Consider the following 22,330-nt stretch of genomic DNA (forward strand, 5'->3'; position numbering starts at 1 on the left):
CATGGAGATCACTGCAGGGCTCAAAATGGGGCTCGATCCCATGATCCTGGGATTGTGACATGAGTTGACATCAAGAGTTGGATGCTCAAGCAAATGAGGCACCGGGGTACCCCTGTGTGGTTCTCTTAAAAAATATATGTTAGGGGTGTCTGAGTGGCTTAGTCGTTTGTGTGTTCCCCAACTGATTTCAGCTCAGGTCACAATCTTGCAGTTGGTTAGATCAAGCTCTGTGTTGGGCTCTGTGCTCACAGCATAGAGCCTGCTTGGGATTCTCTCTTTCCTCTCTGTCTCTCTGCCCCTCCCCACTCATGCTCTCTGTCTCAAATAAATGAACATATATATACTTGAACAATTTCCCCGTAGAGATTTATACCACAGTGATGATTGGCAGTTATCTTCCTAATCATTCCTGCAACATTGAAGGTTGCAATTTTTATTTCTAAGCCTGTTCTCCGTGTTAATTAATAACAGTCCATTAATGTGGGGGAAAAGAGCTACAAGAAGTGACAGCTTAAGTCTTAGGGTCTCATCCAAAGACGGTTGTATTCAGCTTTATTTATGTCACACAAAGCACGCAAATTTTTTGTCATAAAGCGTTTTCTGTTAAAACTATGTAATTCCCTCTGTTCTCTTCACGTCACAATTACATACAACTAAGAAACTGCTTTTGCTTTTCATTGCTAGAATATCACTCCAGCCCTTTAATTGGACAGCTCACAGAACTTGACTGATACATATTAGCTCTCAGCGTTGATTAATCCTTTCTGCCTTTCCCTCTCCTCAGAGCCAGAAATAATAATCTGCCCAAATTCTAAGTCTCAGAACAGAAAACATGATTGGCCCAGCTCAAGCAAAACATACAATTGTGGTTCAGTCACCAGGACCTCAGGATATAGGTTTGCATAGTAATATAAATAAATGGTGTGGGGGAAGGGGGGACAGGCAGGGACAGAGAGACTTCCTTACTGAGGCAGTACTTTTAGGAAAAGAAGTAACTGCGACATAAGAATATATAAGCAATGAGACCAGAACAAGCGATCACCTAGAATCCTGTTCTCCCATACCCAGTCCTGAGGAACTGATTTTCTTCTCCTTTGCAGCCAAAAGGGGCCAGTGTGCAATACATTTTTGATACGTCCGTATTTTGTATTTAGTACTATGAAGTCGAAACACTCAGTGGAAGGGGTTGACATTTTGCAAATATTTAAAAATTTTATTTTAACGACATCCAATGCCTCTTAAAAAGACATAATACTATAAAAATTCTTTATAATTTACTGATCCCCCCCCTCCCAAAAAAAACCTAGTAAAATGTTTCATCTAAGCCCTGTAAGTAATCACAAGACCAGACTCATGGTAGTTCATTGTTAAGATGCATTCACTCCTTCCCGGATCGAAATGTGTCACAGCTGGAGTCAATCTCCCCTTTTCACAGAGGAGGAAATGGGCAGAGTTGATACAGAATGTCTCCAGCCAGAGAACAGTGGAGAAGTGATTTGAACTCAGTCGAGTTTTCACCAGACCCTGTTCTCTAAAACACACTTTATGTAACTATGAAATTTAAAATGAATCACTATATTACTGAGACAGTCAAATCCAAAAGTTGTAAACGTTTCTCACTGTAAGGGGTAAAATAAATGTCAAAAAGATTAGAAAGTTAAATTTTATGAAAATGCATGTGAAAATCAAGCCCTGAATATATATTATGGAGATATATGGAGATGTAAGCATAGTGATCAAATCTGTGAGGAAGGGGATAAGTTTCCACATTTAGAAGCAAAGGAAACTTTAAAAAGGACAAGAAGAACACATTTCATCCTCATAAACAATGAAAATCTCCTGTAGTAGATGATAAACATGATGTTTCAATGAACAGAAACAAATTAGGAATAGTTTTGCAATGAATGCAAAAATCCAAAGTTATCATTAACTCATAAATAATTTTCATAGGTTCAAGTCATTGGTCCAAATGATTAATATTTTTGTCTATCAAAGCAGGGACAAATAGAGCATACAAATTATAAGAGAAATATTCAAATTCCAATGTATAAGAGGACAATAGATTCAAAGTTCGTGAAGAGATGAATACAATAGATTTAAGTTATAGGAAAATTTTCCTTCCCTTTGATAATCCCAGCATTATGAAATTTAAATATTAATGCATTATTTTCACCATTTGTATCAGGAAATATTTCTAAGACATCCAAAGCTGCTAAAAAGGATAAAGCGATACTCTTATGTATTGCTCATAGAAATACAAAATGTAATGTCAGATATTATCAATAACCATATAATATTCACAAGCTATCATATAGAAATTTCCGTTTGTGAGAATAGTCCCTAATAAGTCATTAGGAATAGGAAGAGTAGATATATCATGAAATGCTGAAAATAGTTTAGATATCCAGGCTTTGGTGGAATGTTAAGAAATCTAGATTATGCCAATTCAGAGGAATATTAGATATTTAATTTTTTCGTATGCAGTAACGTAGAGAATTTGTTGACATAACATTAAATACAGAGAACAGGCCTTAGTGGTGTACATTTTGTATAAAAATACTCATGATCTTATTTGTGTCAATAGTTATATATCAGGACATAGATGTAAATATGAGTGCAAGTGTGTGAGTGTGTGTGTACAGGGAGACAGAATCTAAAATGAACTTGACCACAGTTCCAGCTAATTTGTGCGAGTGACTTTTTTTATGGACTCTTCAAAACACCTTTATTAAGCATGGATTACTTTTGGAGTGAGGGAGAAAAAGTTAATAGCACAACAGAAAAAACACATGCATAGGGGCATCTGGGTGGCTCAGTAGGTTGAGCATGCAGGTTTGGCTCAGGTCATGATCTCACGGTTCATAGGTTCAAGACCCACATCGGGCTCTGGGCTGAGCCTGGAGCTCAGAGCTCGGAGCCTAGAACCTGCTTCAGATTCTGTGTCTCCCTCTTTCTCTGCCCCTCCCCCGCTCACTCTCTGTCTCTCTCTCTCTCTCTCTGTCTTTCAAAAATAAACATTAAAAAGATTTTTTAAAAAAGGAATAACATATGAATAAGGTAATGTAATGAATTATCAAAAAAACTAATGAAAAAGTATCAGCATTAAAAATATGTGTACTTGGGGGCGCCTGGGTGGCTCAGTCGGTTAAGCGTCCGACTTCAGCTCAGGTCATGATGTCGCAGTCCGCGAGTTTGAGCCCCGTGTCGGGCTCTGGGCTGATGGCTCAGAGCCTGGAGCTTGCTTCCAATTCTGTGTCTCCCTCTCTCTCTGCCCCTCCCCCGTTCATGCTGTGTCTCTCTCTGTCTCAAAAATAAATAAACATTAAAAAAAATATATGTATACTTGTATGTGGGATATTCAGAGCAAGAGTTTTGGGAAAACGCTCGCACACAGCTACAACTATTTTCCATCATGTAGAAATGTACTTGCCAGACAATCCAGGGAGAGACCCAATTTTTAGTTTGCTTTTGTGAACCGCCTTCAATGGAGACACACTCTTCAGGTTACAATTCAGAGATAAAAACCTGAGAATACTTTCCTGAGCTGCAAATTAAGTCCTGGGAGACCGTTAGGGAGTAAAGTCATCCAACTGCTCATGCAATTCTACTCTTTCCTTGCATTCTTGCCCCCCCTGGCCATTTCAGAGTTATCCTTGTGGGAAGAGAAATGACAGTCATAATTGCCCCATTACAGGACAGCCTGTTTCCCGGAGGTCAAGAGCGATGTAACAGGCTGTTGAAAACATTGCCTTCCCTAGAGTCAAGAGGGTGGCCAATGAATTCCAGGGGACCCACAAGATAATGGAATTTTTTCTCATATACTTTTCAAGTGGACAGCTATGTTCGAATACATTCTTCTTCTACACTGTGCTATATTGAAGGAATAATTCTGATAATATTGTAAGGTCTACGTGTTGTTTTTTTCTTGCCTTAGAATTTATAAAGTAAAAAACAAACCATTCTCCCGGAAATGTCACAGTCGCTGTGTTTTCTAGTTTTAAGTGATTTTACTAACTTAGTTTTGCTCAAGAAGCTAAGCTACATTTATTTTACAAGGCACAATTCAGTAGTCTATTAGTATGTATCTTGTATTTTATGGGCGAGTAAAATTAAATTTAAAATAGCATGTTTATAGGAACAGGAAGAAGTTAAAAAAAAAATTTAGCATGAAAGGCAAAGCAAAGGTCATTCTTTCCTTTTTAGGGTATTTCAGAAAATTCTTATTTTATAAAGTCTTAACATAGTTTTTTTGTCTTTTAAAGACTTTAGTGAACCTCCTTTTCTTTTCTCCTGCCCATTTCTAATCTATCATATCTCCTCATTCCCATTACCTTTATTAAATCACTTAACTGATCACTGGTCTCATCCATTACCCACCTAACCGTTAATTTCAGAATCTTAGGCAACAGCCAGGACCAACTTAGCCTGTTCTCATCCAGCTCCTGAAAGTCTATTTTGTCACACAACTTCTCTGAAAGCTGAAAGAATATTTAATGTTTTTTCCTCTCATTTTTATGTGTTCTTTTGTATTTGTTAGCTGTAACTCTGTTTAATAGTTAAAAGTTCAAAAATACAAATCACTGTAGTTGTTTTGTTTCATATAAGGTAAAATAAATATATATTTTAGTGAAGATAAAAGTTACTGTATTAACTTAATTCCATTAACAGCCATTGTACGTTAGCATCAAGTGCTAAAATATATATTCAACATGTATTCAAAAATGCATTAAAAATGTTTCTGTTGTCATGTTGCTATAAAGTCATTTCAAAAAAGGCACATAATCACTTTCAAAAATTTTAAGTATAGCATCTGAATGGGAAATTAGTATTTGTTCCACAGAAAATTATGCCTGTTTAACTCTACTTCCATTGGCTTTAAAATATAATGAAAATCAGGAGCACCTGGGTGGCTCCTCAGTTAAGCGTCCGACTTCCACTCAGGTCACGATCTCATGGTTTGTAGGTTCAAGCCCTGCATCGGGCTCTGTGCTGACAGCTCAGAGTTTGGAACGTGCTTGAGATTCTGGGTCTCCCTCTCTTTTTGCCCCTCCCCTGCTTGTGCACTCTCTGTTTCTCTCTGTCTCTCTGTCTCGCTCTCAAAAATAAATAAACATTAAAAAAATTTAACATGATGAAACACAATCATCGCCATTACTATATGTTAAGGTCAAATTTACACACTACTTCTGTTTGATGTATAGGAGTGAGTTTCTTCTAAACATCACCATTAACTGAGATATAAAACATGGGAGGAGGAAAGAAGAGTGATATTGAGAATATTGATTTCATTTTGGATTCAAGTTGGAGATTCCTCTCAGCTAAGTGAAGAGGACAGATCAATAAAGGGATGGATCCAGAACTCAGGAACAGACTCGGACGAGGTAGAAAGATGTATCTACCAGACGAACTGCATCAGCTGGAAGATGGTGGTCAGATCTGGGATACAGATGAGGGTGCACAGAAGTTACACACATCTGGGAACAGATCTTTTTCAACCATCACATCCTAAAAGGACGACAGAGAGCAGTCAGCCAAGAAGGGAGGGTGGTTTTTGAGGTAGAAGCAGCACCAATGCTTAGGTGGCACCAAAGCCAAAGGATGGGAGACTTGAGAGTGTCTATTGAATATCAGAGAGGTGGAAATAAAATAAGAACTGGAAATTTTCCATTGCATTTGATAGTAAGAGGTCACTAGCAGCATTATTCTGATAAATTTAAGTGGATTAACAAAGGCAAAAAAGAGATTGGAATGGATTGAGAAAGGAATGCAGAGTTAAAAATTTTTTAATGTTCAAAAAGTAGACAAAGTTCCAGAGTGATCCATCAAGAACCAGGCAGTTTTACATGGAAAAACAGAGTTGAGAGAGGGCAGAGTTCAGGTCTGAAGACCTGATCTTTTCTATGCTCCCAGATAAAGAAGTCAGCAGAAAATAGGTGGAGTGGATACATTGCAGTTCAAGGATTCAGAACATCCTGTCACTCAAGCATATATATGCAACAAAAGTCACTCTTAGCCCAGAGGCTGGAGGCAGAAAAACCCAAGGTTAAATTGCAATGTTCAATAGGCACAAAATCACCAGTGTTTGTTCTCTCCTAATTCAAGAAGAAACATTACTAAACCTAAAGATACCTCTAAAGGTTGACCAAAAATTCTTCCAAAGGCTGACTGTTGGAATATGTTGCATAATATTTTGTAGACAGAAATTGTTTACAAGGAAGCATTACTTTAATAAAACTCTGTGCCAACCTAGACCATACTGGATACCATTTGTGATGAATCCCCTTCCTCTTATTTAAAATTCTGCACCATGTTTCTGCAAACTATGCTATTTCTTCCATCTTTTATTCTTCTAAGTTTTTAATTGTCACATCTTTTCATTAATCTTTCCTTGTCTCTTAGAGTTCTCATCACCAAGGTCTACAATAATGTCCCACTGGCTAAAATCCCTTCCTTTTATTTCTCATGCCAATAGTTATATTTATGTCATTGTTGCCCCCCCCCACACACACACAATGATGTACACATTTAATGCTTTCCAAAACTCAATGAGGCAGTGTTGTTTGTTGAATTATTGCCTCCATCGCTGTCTTTTCTTCCAGCAGCCATCATAGAAGTATATCCCCAACCTCAGACTTGTAGTTGGACAATCTAACTTACCTTGATGAGTAAGTGTCCGTGTGCCAACTGTGACCAGAGGCTTTCAGAGCCCTACATGTTCCAGCTCTCCAAGAGCTTCTTATGCTTTGGGCAGTGATGCCTTCTTCCTCCTATCTTCTCGAAGGAGATGGTAACTGTCATGGAGTCAAGCCCTCCCACTCTCACATAAGCCTGGAAAAGTCTAGATTACTTTGCTTGAGCTGAGATAGCAGGATTGTTTGTTGCTACAGCGAAATCTATATAATGGAAATAAGTATTTTAACAGGAAAAAAAAGCCTCAGAGTTTGCATGAATTAGTAAATCGCCATTTACTGTGTGACCAAATCTTAGATCTTATGAAGAGCAGACATATCCTTTTTACTTAACATCACAATGACATCTCAACTAAAGAAGGGTAATTCCTTGGAGAAGTCATTCCTAAATATACATGAAAAAAAGACCCATTTTCCTTCAAGGGGTTTCCTCTTTTCCAAAACCCAATAAGAACAAAAAAAGTCTCTCCATTTTTATTGTCCCACAAATACATTTATCTCATTGATGTCAATAATGTAAATGCTTTGCTTCTTCATGACTTTATGTATATGAAATACTTATTAATCCTTTCATTTTTACTAATACTTACTAATCCTTTATTTTTATAGCCTGAGACATAGTCCTTTCTAAATCAAGCTTAGAAATGCCTTCCTAAAATAAAACCAATAGCCTTGTTAAAAAATAGGAGATGTGGAGGTGAGAGTCATTATATCATATCGCTTAAAAAAAAGTCCTTGCAAAAACATTTTAAAAGTTGAGAAAATATGATATCGACAGGCTTCGAGGTACCAGCCCCTCTGAGACACTAAAGTGTCCTATGATCCTAAGATAAATATTATCAAATCTCATTCATTTATTCGTTTAGTGATCTAATCAATCAGCTGAGATTGCCTTAACAAAGCACCTTAGACTGGGTGGCTTAAACAGCAGAAATTCATTTTCTCACAATGCTGGAGGCTAGAGATCCAAATCTAACAGCATGCTCCTGTTCTGGTAAGAGCCCTCTTCTGGGTTGTAGATTGAAGATGTCTGTCTTTGTCCTCCCATGGCAGAGAGACACAGAGACAGAGAGAGAGAGAAAGGGTGGGGGGAGAGAGCAAGTTCTCTGGCATATCTTTTTTTTTAAATTTTTTCAGTATATGAAATTTATTATCAAATTGGTTTCCATACAACACCCAGTGCTCATCCCAAAAGGTGCCCTCCTCAATACCCATCACCCACCCTCCTCTCCCTCCCACCCCCCATCAACCCTCAGTTTGTTCTCAGTTTTTAAGAGTCTCTTATGCTTTGGCTCTCTTCCACTCTAACCTCCTTTTTTTTTTCCTTCCCCTCCCCCATGGGTTTCTGTTAAGTTTCTCAGGATCCACATAAGAGTGAAAACATATGGTATCTGTCTTTCTCTGTATGGCTTATTTCACTTAGCATCACATTCTCCAGTTCCATCCACGTTGCTACAAAGGGCCGTATTTCATTCTTTCTCATTGCCACATAGTACTCCATTGTGTATATAAATCACAATTTCTTTATCCATGCATCAGTTGATGGACATTTAGGCTCCTTCCATAATTTGGCTATTGTTGAGAGTGCTGCTATAAACATTGGGGTACAAGTGCCCCTATGCATCAGTACTCCTGTATCCCTTCGATAAATTCCTAGCAGTGCTATTGCTGGGTCATAGGGTAGGTCTATTTTTAATTTTTTGAGGAACCTCCACACTGTTTTCCAGAGCAGCTGCACCAGTTTGCATTCCCACCAACAGTGCAAGAGGGTTCCCGTTTCTCCACATCCTCTCCAGCATCTATAGTCTCCTGATTTGTTCATTTTGGCCACTCTGACTGGCGTGAGGTGATATCTGAGTGTGGTTTTGATTTGTATTTCCCTGATGAGGAGTGACGTTGAGCATCTTTTCATGTGCCTGTTGGCCATCTGGATGTCTTCTTTAGAGAAGTGTCTATTCATGTTTTCTGCCCATTTCTTCACTGGGTTATTTGTTTTTCGGGTGTGGAGTTTGGTGAGCTCTTTATAGATTTTGGATACTAGCCCTTTGTCTGATATGTCATTTGCAAATATCTTTTCCCATTCCGTTGGTTGTCTGGCATCTCTTTGTATAGGAACATTAATCCCATCATGCAGTCCCCACCCTCATGACCTCATCCAAACCTGACTATCTCCCTAAGGCCCCACCTCCCAGTACCATCACACTGGGGGTTAAGGCTCCAACATTTATCTGAGGAAGAAATAATTCAGTGCTATCAGCGTATTGCTATCAGTATGTATTATTAGCATGGTAAGTATTGCTGTCAGTACACAGCAAACATGTATTCATCATCTCTGCACCAGATACTTTGCTCACACTGGGTGTATATTGGTGAACAAAAGAGAGAGAAAAGAGATAAAGATATTGATCATTTGGAAGGGAGGTTATGAAACTTTGAAGACAGAAGCTTCAACATATGTCTAATAAGAGTTTCCGTGAGATAAAATAGAAATAACGAAGGAAAAAATAATTCTTTTATTTTTTATTTTGTTTAAATCCAAGTTAGATATAGTGTAATAATGATTTCATGAGTAGAATTTAGTGATTCATCACTTACGTATAACACCCAGTGCTCATCTCAACAAGTGCCCTCCTTAATGTCTGTCACCCATTTAGCCCATTTCCTACCCACCTTCCCTCCAGCAACCCTCAGTTTGTTCTCTGTATTTAAGAGTCTCTTATGGTTTGCCTCCCTCTCTTTTCATTCTATTTTTCCTTTCCCCCATCTTAATCTGTTGTGTTTCTTAAATTCCACATATGAGTGAAATCATATAATATTTATCTTTCTCTGACTGACTTATTTCAGTTAGCATAATACACTCTAGTTCCAACCACATTGTTGCAAATAGCAAGATTTCATTCTTTTTGATTGCCGAGTAATACTCCATCATATATATATATATATATATATATATATATATATATACACACACACACACACCACATCTTCTTTATCCATTCATCCTTTGGTGGACATTTGGGCTCTTTCCATACTTTGGCTATTGTCAGTGGCGCTGCTGTAAACATTGGGGTGCATGTGCCCCTTTGAATCAGAATTTTGTATTCTTTGGGTAAATAGTAGTGCAGTTACTGGATGGTAGGGTAGTTCTATTTTTAACTTTTTGAGGAGCCTCCATACTGTTTTCCACAGTGGCTGCACCAGTTTGCATTCCCACCAGCAGTGCCAGAGGGTTCCCCTTTCTCCGCACCCTCGCCAACATCTATTGTTTCCTGAGTTGTTAATTTTAGCCACTCTGACAGGTGTGAGGTGGTGAAAAGAGGGTGATGTGGTACTCCTGATTCCACCAATAACAGATTAACATAATTTCCCTGGTGAATCTCATTGAGGAAAACTAGCAGAGCAAGAGAATACACCTTAGAAAGTCATCTTGAAGGCAGAAGACTAATAAAACAGTAAATAATGAGGTCAAGGGAGAAGTTCTGGGATTCTGAGAATGAACTCTGCATTCTGAAATGCTTTTCTCTGGGGATGTTTGACACAGACAGAGCAGGACTTTTGACAGGCTCTCAGATTCTTGGAAGCAGTGCTCAGAATCTAGATACTGGTGAGGCCAGGAGCGTGACCCTCTTACCATATGCAGTCCTCTTACCAGCATTGCATGCTGGAAGCAAAGATAAATTAGATGTAAATCAGCATTTGCTCACCTTTCACACAAATAAATACAGTTTTGACCATCCCAGAAATTCTCCCTGTCTTATTTCGGTTGGAAAGCACTGCTCTGTATGCAAAACAAAACAGTACACAACGCAACAACAACAACAACAACAACAACAACAAAAACCCAAGTATATGCCAAAATGAGTACTTGAAGAAGAAATTTGCTATACGCCAAACCATGAATAAACGAATGGTTACAGACCGAGATAGAGTACGAAGGAGCTTCTGGGATAATTTTCGATTTAGATACTGGTTACAAGGTATTTCCCTTGACAAAATTCATAAATCTATGCGTTTATGTCTTGTTCATTTTTATACATATGTACGTTATAACAAAATGGTTTAAAAATACAGTGCCCCAATCCTAACTCCGTTCTTTTTATATTGCATACCCAATAATGCGTGGTTTTCTTCCTTAACCACGCATTTTCCTTGTACTTGCTTGATAACACTTATTTGTTAAAAACACACACACACAAATTCCCTGTAAGGAAATGTGCCCAGACAACTCGGTTATACTTTGAGCAGTTTTGTGTCTATTGCACTTTCACAAAAACTGACCTGGAAAATGAATTAAATGTTTTCTGTTGTGGTCCTTCCCACCACAGTTCTTCACCAGACAGCACCGATGGCTTCATTCATCGCCCTCCACCATGTGGTCGGAACTTCCCATGTATTGTTTTATTAAATCCTCCTGTGAAAGGAGTGGTATTCCCATTTTGGAAATAGAAGTACAGAGGTTGAGAAATAGCACCATGTCCTCAAAATTGTATGTGACAAACTCAGAATCAGAAATCAAGACCAACTAATTTCAAGTTCCTGGTCTTTCTACACAGTCTCCTGCGGTCCCCTTGTAACAGAGGCAGAGACTAGTACTTTTCCTGGCAGGTGTGCAAAATTATTAAATCTACCGGAAATGAGATGACAGAGGAGTCACATGAGGGTGGGCGTATCAGAGATGGCACACGTTCTCCATGAACTGGCTGAGATTATAGCTTATCAGAGTCATCTGATGGCATCCAAAAAGTCATATAATGAGACCACTTTGAATTCCCTTTGAAATCACCTTCAGGGTCTGAAGACTTGGCTTCTCATGAGCTAGCGCTCCTTTTGACAACTCTCTGTATTAGAAAAACTTTTCTTATGTTAAGGCTAAATACATTTTTTTCTCTGTGCATTATGCCCAATTGTTCCAATTCTTTCTGTTATGGGCATATTAAAAAAAAAAAAAAAAAGACTTGAGAGAACATCAAAAATTCAAAACCACGTTTTAAAAAATCTCTTGAATTTGCTCTCTTCTTGTTTCCTCCAATGACTTTTAATATGACCTGAGTTTTGAGTCACTTCATTGTCCTGATTGTTGCCCCCTGACTTCTTCAATTTGTTTATATCTCCTTCTACAGGATTTTCTGCTAGGTGCTTCCTAAAATACAAAGTAGAACAGGAATACTTCATGTGTCTTTTTGCAAGCCTCAAGTCCCTTTCATTACACCAGTGATTTCCAAAATAGAATAGAAAAGGGACAGGCTTGAGTGACAAGAGTGAACATGGTGGCTGGGTGGGTGTGGTGTTAAGGGCGTGAAAAGAGAAAAAAACCAACGCTGACTCCATTTTGTTAAAGTCCATGTACATCAACGATGCTCATAATCTCGTTTTCCTCCCCCCCTCCTTAAATAGGAGTAAGTCTGGTCTTATTTTCACCTACCTCTGTTTTTTTTTTTTTCTTCTTCCTGATGATTAAACCCTATCTTCCCTACTAGAGTTTCGATATTTCCCTAATTTTCAGAGTAAACCAAACTAGAGGAAGGAAATACTTAAGCAAATATAAGACTTAGAAGTAAGTCACTTCCCCACACATGCAGAATGCAGGTCGATTTAAACCCCCTCTTAAGGGCAGATCTTCCATGTTTCTGAGCCAAACCCCTGTCTGGCCAACTAGGGAGGCCCAGGACTCACAGCTCGCTCTCACCTGGAGCCAGGGCACACTCCAGGCCACACTTTTCATCTTCATTTTCTCCATTCAGGTAACGGGGCTCTTGCTCCCTAAGATCTGGAGCTTATGTCCACATACAAGTCTTTGTCTTTGTTTCAGGCTTGTTTTTCCAGCATGTTCTTTTTTATAGCCTGCTCTGGATTTCCGAGCTCTAGGAAGACAACCACGTTTTGGCCAGGTCCACAGCCCTGGAACTGAAACACTGAGTGCAGCTCTCCTCCCAGGACAGGGAACTCATTACCTAGTTGTCCTGGGTCCCCAAAACTACCTTTCTGAGTTCTGAATATCTTCTGATTGCCTTTTCATGGATCGTTCACCCCTCTGGGAACATCTTGATATGTTTTCACTTACAAATGCTGATCATAAGCATGGGGTAGAATACTCCGGCGACATAGTCCATTTGCAGCCAAGCCTTATCTACTTTGTCAGTCCTTCCCTAAGAGCTGAGGCTTTGGTCCCAACCTTGTGGTGTTTCATCTCTTTGTGACTGCACAGTCATGCCCTGTCAGTTCACTCTGAGATGTGATGGGTGTCATCTACAAGCTGTCCTCTTCCTGGGATAGGATATCAGACACATAAAATATCTCTGAATTATTTTTTTTTAAAGCCTGAAGTGTTATTCTGAGCATATTACCAAGAAAAAATATACCATGATAAGAATCAATAATGGCATGCCTTACCTGTCTGCACTTACCTTAAAGGAGACCAACTTTGTACACAGCTGCAGTAAAGAATGTGTGTTTGCAAAATAGTTCATCTTAAATTTCTGTACATTTGAATTCCATTATCATGCATTCTGAAAAAATGAAAAAGCGTACTGTCTCCCATCTCTTCCAAAACACATCTATTGATTAGTCCAAAAGCTTCATTGGAACCCTCAGACACTGCTGGTGGGAATGGACACAGTGCAGCTGCTTTGGAAGATGATTTGGCAGTGTCTCCAACAGCTAAACCCAGAATTACCATACGATCCAGCAATTCTACTTCTGTGAAACACATGTTTACACACAAAAAAACCTTGTATATAAGTATCCACAGCAGCATTATTTATAATAGCTAAAAGCAGAGGCAATGCAAACATCTGTCAACCGGTGAATGAATGAGTGAATGAATGAATTAGTGAATGAATGAATGAATGAATGAGTGAAGGAAGGAAATATGCCCTATCCATGCCATGGAATATTACTCATCTAAAAAGGAATGCATTATTGCCACATGCTACAACATGGATAAGCCTTGAGAACATCATGGTACGTGAAAGAAGCCAGATCCCCCCCCCCAAAAAGACCCAATATTGTAGGGGTCTGTTTATATGAAATGTGCATAATAAACGAATTTACAGAAACACAAAGCATATTAATTTTCATCTAGGGAGAGGGGTGTAGGAGGGATGGGAGGGAAGACTAATAGTGTCGCTTTGGGTTTATGAAAATATTCTGGGATTAGTGGTGATGATTGCAAAACCTTGTAAATATACTAAAAACCACTGAATTTTATACTTTAAAAAGGTGAAGTATATTTTGAAAAAAAACACCAAACAGAATAGGAACAGGGTGCAATGCAGTAAATGGAGTATTTGGAAATATCATAAAGAAATTCACTAGATTAGAGAGTTTGAAAGATCCCATACAAATTGAACCCTAAAGCCTTAAATCACAATGCACTAGACTTCTGTGATTTTTCTTTTCTTTTCTTTTCTCTTCTTTTCTTTTCTTTCCTTTTCTCTTTTCTTTCCTTTTCTTTTCTTTTCTTTTCTTTAGGATCATATTATTTCCTGAAACCTAAAAGTAGTTGCAGCTTCCTAGGGATTTCTGGAGTATTTCAGGACTCCCTCATTTGATATATAATTTTAAAATGTCAAGACGACCGCGGTTACATTTATTCCTGCTGTATTTTTTCTTGCTGGATTTGAATTAGCATTTCAATCTATAGGAATAAAATTATCTAAATTCATCTGTTTTCAGGGTGAAAACAAATAAAAGCTCAAAACGTAACCTCATCCCCTTATCCTAAAGGTAGAGACAGACCCTGAGGTCTGAATACGTTAGTGAGGCTTCTGCCCAGTGGTATAAAGTTAGCTTGTGGAATAAATGAGACTATGTGGTAAGAAGTTTCTCATTGAATCATCATGAATTATTAATTTGTCCATCAGAGTGGAGGGAATCTCTCCTATCTTTTGGAATGTAGACATTTCCTAAGTGTCCTTATCCTAACTGTTAATTAAATATAATAGTTAGTCCAGATATACCAGGATGAGGTGTGGGTGCACACTCCAGCCGTTGTCTCCCTCTGACATGTCCTGTGACGTTCTCCCCTCAGTCATTCTCTTGCCCATATTGGCCCTTGTTTGTTTGTTTGTTTGTTTGTTTAAATTCAAGTTAGTTAACATACACTGTAATATTGGTTTCAGGAGTAGAACCCAGTGACTCATGTCTTACATGCAACGCCCAGCGCTTATCCCAATAAGTGCGCTCCTTCATTATCTGAAGAATTTTTTTTTAATTTGTAAGTTTTTTTCCAAATTGTGTTTCTCTCTCACTAGGACATAAGTTCCCTTAGAGTGAGGATGTCCCCTCTTCACCTCTCTACCCCCAGCACTTAGAACCGTGCCTGACACATTTCAGACCTTAATATACGTGTATTGAATAACCCGAATGAACTAGTCACTCTTATGAACAGAAGGCTAAAGATTGAGATTTTTAAAACTTATATTTTGACCAAGGATGCTTATTTTGTGTTATAAATTGACTTGTTTCCATATCAAAGGACAAGAAAAAACAAGGTACTTAGGTTAAGATTCAGGAAATTTCTGTTGGTCAGACTCCAAAATCACTAAAACCAGAAGTGGCTACTTAGAACCATGATGGACTCTCTATCTGTGCAAATGTTCATGTATAAATCAGAAATCTACCAGTATGCTTCTTGGTAGCTGATAAGATGATGTTTTCAAAGTCCTGTGACATCCTGTTCACTTGGTATATGTAGTTTGATTCTTTCCCATTAATGTGATAGACAATGAAGCTATTAGTTGCGCAAATTGAGCTTGATGATTTCAAACAAGAGTAAACCAAAAGTCACCTTATTAAAGCATTCTGTTATTCTCAGGGTTTTCCATAATGCATAGATGTCAGAATGCTAATTAGAGCTACTGTTTTCTTACTTTTAGTTGTCACAGCCATGGCAATTTCACCGCTTACATGAGAGCAGCAGGCTGTACAATCTTTCTGTCAATTGTTTTTACAATTAGTGACAAATTGGATTATTTTTTGGCTGGAATTAATTTGTTCCCTAATCTGTTCCAACTGGACATGTTTTTATATAAATATCCAGCATCAATTATGTATTAGAAACAGATTGTTTTGCCCTGCAAACTTAGCCCTGAAATATCCCTTCAAAAATTGAGGTGCTGATTAAAACCTCAATATTGACCATAAATTGTGACGTGAATTAATTGAGGAGTACCAGGAATCTCTCTTCCAAAAAAGCATCCTGGCAATCTGCTGATGTTGGTGATTCTTAAGAAATAATGTTTTCCAGGGCCTCCTGGGTGGCTCAGTTGGTTAACTGTCAACTCTTGGTTTCTGCTAAGGTCATGATCTCACAGTTTGTGAGTTTGAGCCCTGTGCTGGGCCCTATGCTGACAGCATGGAGCCTGCTTGGGATTCTGTCTCACCTCCCTTGTTTATACGCTCTATCTCTCAAAAATAAAGAAATAAATTTTTTTAAATGATGATAATATTTTCCATATGATGTTTTTTAAATGCAAAATTTCCAGAAGAGGTTGCATCTTGGTATAAAGGAGTAGCTTATAGAGCATTTAACTGAAATGAGAGTTTCAGGTTGCAAGAATCATTGCATAATGGTAGGAAAGATTGTCACTGTGAGTTTAGAAGTAGAAACACTGATACTACAATATTAGTTTGCTAGAGCTTTCAAAACAAAGTCCTCAAACTGGTAGCTTAAAAACCAGAAATCTATTGTCTCACAGTCCTGAAGACTAAAAGTCCAAAATCAAGGTATTGGCAGGATTGGCTATTTCTGAGGCCTTTAATGGAAGAATGTGTTCTGGGCCCCTCTCTCTGGCTCGTAGATGCCCATCTTTTGTCCTTGCCTCTCTATATCGTCTACTCTGTGTGTGTGTCTTTCTCCAAAGTTCTCCTTTCTATAAGGACATCGGTCCTATTGGATTAGGGACCTACCTAATCCAGTATGACTTAATTTTAACTAACTGCATCTATAGTAATCCTATTTCCAAATGAAGTCACGTTCTGAGTTGGTAGAGGTTAAGGATTCAATATATGAATTTATGAATTGTGGGGATACACAACTTGATCCATAACAACTACTACTAATAATAATCTTTTATACGTTTAATAGTATGTTTGATCCTTTATGAGGTAGCTAATACCATTCCCATTTTGCAGATGAGGCTGAAAGAGTGATTTGCTAGCGTTTGTTACCTACTGGGATTAGAGTTACTTCTGACCCCAAACTCATTGCTGGCTTTCCATTATTCCACTGGGTGCTTGTACTGAACTTGAGTAGGGCAACCATTTTGACCAGGGCCCACTCTTGAACAACTCAAATACAATCTAAAAACAAAATGGTAAGTCCATGATATATTGGATTATTTACTTTTAGAATTGTCATTTCTCTGTTTCTCTGTAACTGCTCCAAAATCTATAGAGGCTTAAAACAGCAACCATCTTATTATATCTCATGATTTGAAAGGCACTCAGAGGGCTGATTAGTCTGTTCCCCATGACATCCACCCAGGTTCACTTAATAGTATTTAGCTGACAGTTGGTCTGGTCCCGAGGATCTGTGAAGTTTTCATCTGCAGGTCTAGGATCTGAATGGGGACAACTGTACGTATGAGCTCAGACCTGAATGGGGACAACTGTACGTATGAGCTCAGACCTTTGCCTTCTAGTCTCCATGGTTCTGTTTAGTGTAGCAGGTAGTTGGACTTCTTCCACGATGACTCAGGCTCCCAGAGTGAGTATTCTAAGAGATGGAGCAGAAGCCATAGGACTTGTGCCTTAGTCTCAAAAGTCATACAGCCTGACTTAGGCTACATTCAAGTTGTCAAAAGTGACCAGCTCAGAATTAAGGAGGGAGAGTTACAGAACTTCTTGGATGTGTATAAAGTTTACTTGGGAGCCATGTTTGAAGCCTTCCTATTAAAAAGCCAGAAGCATCTGGGGTTCCTGGGTGGCTCAGTCAGTTAAGCATCTGACTCTTGATTTTGGCTGGGGTCATGACTTCATGGTTCTTGAGATCAAACCCTGAGTCAGGTCCTAACAGCATGGAATCTTCTTGGGATTCTCTCTCTCCCTTTCTCTGTTCTTCCCCTACTTGTGCTCTATCTCAAAATAAACCTAAAAAAAAAAAAATAAAGATTTTTTTAAAAAGCTAGAAGCATCTTAAAAACCACCTACTTCAGTTTTCAATCTTATTAAATACCAGCAAATGAAAGTTTTGATAGTCTTGAATAGTAGCACAAATGTCACTACATTAAATTAAAATAATAATTATTTGTTAATGAATTCAGTGATATTTCTCTTGATCTTCGATTCTAGTGCCTATAATGATAGAATTAAGAAATAAGTGTTTATACATTCAGTTATTTTTATTTTAATGAATGAAAACTGATCTTAGTTATTAGATTGCAGCCTTAAGGAACCCAGAATGCCAACCATCTTCTGAAAGCGTAGAAGAAAAAATGATGAATTATTTAAATTCCCAAATTTTGGTTTTCAGATATCAGAGGCCCTGAGAGATTATATGACTCATCCAAGATCATCTCTAGTCTGGAGAATAGACCTCATAACTCCAAGATTGATTCTTCATCAAATTATGCTGCTCTCTGCTACTTCCCTAGTAAATTTTGCAGTAACATAATGTAATATAGTGGTTATGTATGGAGACAGGAGCCCAAGCACTTTGGTTTATCATCCTAGCTGTGATTATTGGAAAGTTACCTTATCTCTCTGTGCCTCAGTTTGTTCATTATTATATAAAGTGAATATTAGTCATATTTTAAAGGAGAGGTGAACATTTAAAGTTAGTACTTGAAAAGATCTTAAAGCAATGCCCAGGACATGCTAGGTGCTATATAAATATTTACTGTCATTATTAAACACTCACAAAAATACATAAATAATCATTGACACACTTTAATAAAAGCATCTTTCTTTTCTCCTTTATTTGATCTTAGAAAAAGCTTATAAGTTACTTAATAATTATATACAACTTCAGTATGAAATGTATATATGTATATGTATATATATGTATATGTGTGTGTATATATATGTGTATATATATACACATATATATATACATTTCATACTGAGGTTGTGTGTGTGTGTGTGTATGTATACACACACACACACACACACACACACACATACATACATACCATTCATTTGGAATATCTTATATAAAATCTGAAACCTATACACGGACTTTAATTCTAAAAAAAGTTTTTTTTTTAATTCTAGGCAAACTTTTCCTGAATTCTTATTTTATAGATACGGAAAATGATGCCCCCAAAGGGTAAGTAATTTATCCAAGTCTACACTGTGTGTAAGTAAGAAAAAGTATCCATTTCTCTTAATAAATCAGTGGTGTTTTATCCGTAAGTATATTTCAAATTCGAGATTAAGCCCTAATTTCCTCAGTTTGCATTTAAGTGGAAACTTGCATATCTAAATCTGTTCCTTGATTTTCATGGTTATACTGAAATGCATAATATCTTGAGTAATTGGTAGGATGTGTGTTCCAGTGGGAGCATCAGTGAGAGGAAAGACATTCTACGTGTGGCATATATTGAGAGAAGCCTGACAAAGCAAGTGATGCTTCAGTATATGATGATGCGCCCTGTGCCACACTAGCGTCTAACACATGTGCTGACCGAGATTGCCGACTGGTACGGTGTTGCTAGAATGGTGTTGTATGAATGTTTTGTCTTTCTGCAACTCATGCTGTGGAAACGAAAATTATTGAACTCTCAAAGCCAACTGTTGAGTGAAATAATTGCCAAGAAACCGGAGCTGTGGGGAGAGCAGCAGTTCATTAAGACACGTCTTGCAGACTGAGAAAGCATGGGTGCAGTGGTCGAGGATTTACACAGCCAGATAGTAGAATCTGTAGGCCAGAATCACTTTCTGCCCCTCCAGGGAGTGGGATCCCCAGTGCTCAATGAGGAAGAGAGAACCATTAACTATCGCCCACTGTTGTGTGTGGCCCAAGTGGGCCAGCTCCTCCCTGAAGCTGGTTGCGTTCCCCACTGGGTAGGAAGGGTCCATCTGCATTACAGGGACACATTATCTTTACATCTGTGTTGGCTCTCGAAAGTATGCAGGTCTGTCAGTGAAGAAATAATTTCCATCTAAAGCCCTTCAAGGTCTTCCCATTGGCCTGCACGACTTCAGTCTTAGCCTCTCCAGTCATACCTTGACCCCATCTCTGTCTCCTCACTTGGACCCGCCGCAGCCACACTGGGCTCTGTTCCTTCAAATATCCCGTGTCCTCCTCGTTCTCCGTCTTTACACATCCTAGGCCTTTTGCCTGGAGCGCTCTTCCCATCCAGTGTCCATGACGCAAATTCTCATGCATTTTTTACGGCTGAGCCTGCTTCTTCGGGAGGCCTTCCCTACGTTCCAAAATTAGGTAAATCCCCTGTTGCACATTCTTGTGGTTCCGCTATACTCGACAACTTCTTGTTGAGCCTGCATCTTTTAACTGACTCTCCTAGCTACATGAGGACATAAACTGTACCTCTATGTTCAATGTCATGAACTAAGCGCCCAGCCCACTGTGTGCAGAGATTCAAGCCATTGGCTGCCAAAAAAAAGAAAAAAGAAAAAAGAAAAAGAAATGGTTTGCAGTTAAAAAAAAAAATTGTACTGAAATCTATCATAATTTATGTAAAAACGAATGAAGTCAAATACTCACCTTAAAGGTGACTTAGTTGCTTCTGAGATCAGAAACTGCGCGATTTGTTCGCTATTCATTCAATGCTGATGCGTTCACTGCACATTCAATACGTAGTTGTGCAAGAAGTGGAGGCTGAATGACAGTGCTCAATACATTAGAAGTCTTACAGTGTTAAAAAGATGAATTGTTACTAACACAGGAGATTCCTACTAATAAATATATACACTAAAATACACGAGTAAGGCAAAATTCTCTCTCATCCCTTGACACAGGGTAACTAAAGACTATTGGTAATAATTGTATTTCCTTCAAGTCATTTTTCTCTGTGAATAAGCATTTGTTTTTTTCTTCACTCCCTCCTTTCCTCCCCTCATCCTCCTTCCTTCCTTCCTTTCTTTTTCTATCTTTCTTTCTTCCTTCTTTCCTTTGTTTCCTTCCTTCCTTTTGTTTCATTGCTTTCCTTCCTTTGTTTTCTTTCTTTCTTTCTTTCTTTCTTTCTTTCTTTCTCTCTCTCTCTCTCTCTTTCTTTCTTTCTTTCTTTCTAATTCTATCTCTTTCTTCTTTCTTTTTTTCAGCTAAGATAATAGCATATATAATTTTACAACCTTTATCAATTCACATTATATTACGAACACTTCTTTTTTGTTACAACACCTTAATTATTGGAAAAAATTTCAGGTTGGAGAATAGTATTTTGTTTATATATTTTAAAAAATTTTTTTACATTTATTTATTTATGAGAGAGAGACAAACAGAGCACAAGTTGGGGAGGGGCAGAGAGAGAAGGAGACACAGAATCTGAAGCAGGCTCCAGGCTCGGAGCTGTCAGCACAGAGCGCGTTGTGGGGCTGGAACCCACAAATCGTGAGATCATGACCTGAGCCGAAGATGGACACTTAAACAACTGAGGCACCCAGGCACCTCTATTTTATTTATATTTTTAAAAGAGTATCTTTTAGAGATACATACTGAAATATTCACGGATGCAATGATATGATGTCTGGGATTTGCTTAAAGGTGGAGGGCTAGGTGGATATCAATGAAGAAAGATTGGCCATAGATACTTAATGGTTCATTATACTACTTCCTGTAGTTTTCTCTATGTGTGTATTTTTTCATTAAAAAGCTTTAAGAAATCTTCATTTAAAAAAAAAAAAAAAAAGATGAACTGGGTTGAAGATTCCAGTCTGACTCCCATCCCTATAACTATGACCACACACAAGTTGCTTAATTTCTCCAAGTCTCCATCTCTGTTTCTATGTGTTCCTACCTTGTGAAGCAGATGAGACTGGTTATTTCATATTTGAGGATTATATTAATCTAATAATTCCTGATAGATTTCTTTCATCTCTTTTTTCTGGATGTTGATAATTTGACGTATTGAGCTGTTCGAACTAAATGCATGAAAGTAAACCAGAAACCTGCCATCGTGTGATTTTCTATGGGCCGTAGTTTGCTGTAAGGCGGAACTTTCAGTCACTAGCATTTATATCCTGAATCACCGCAAGGCTCTCACTCAAAGCCCCTTTGCTTGTAAAGTGGAGTTCTAGAATCTGTTTTCTTGCCCGTTGACATCAGGGTCCCAAAGAGATCTGTTGTTAACAAGAACATTAATTCATAATTGTGCAATGTAGTGATTACAGCGAGCTTACAATTAAGTCCTTAACATTGAAAAGTATGCTATGTAAGATTATGAACAATATTATGAGTATGTCAGTATTATTTGTCAGTGTGATGCTCAACATATAATTTGGGTTTGAAATAAGAATATCAGGTTACCACACACGTAAATCATTTGCTATAAAGTTGTGACTTTTACTGTGATATTTGATATTTTGTGGTATTTGAAGTTAAATTCTTTACAGCATGAAAAGAGTCAAGAGTAAACAGTAAGGGCCAGGGTTTGTCAATATTTGTTCCAGACAAAACCACATCATCAACATCAGAGTCACACAGAGTGCTTAATAAAATTTCAAACCTCTCCGTTTCC

This window comes from Panthera leo, chromosome D1 (assembly GCF_018350215.1).
Source record: "Panthera leo isolate Ple1 chromosome D1, P.leo_Ple1_pat1.1, whole genome shotgun sequence".
NCBI classification, from domain to species: domain Eukaryota; kingdom Metazoa; phylum Chordata; class Mammalia; order Carnivora; family Felidae; genus Panthera; species Panthera leo.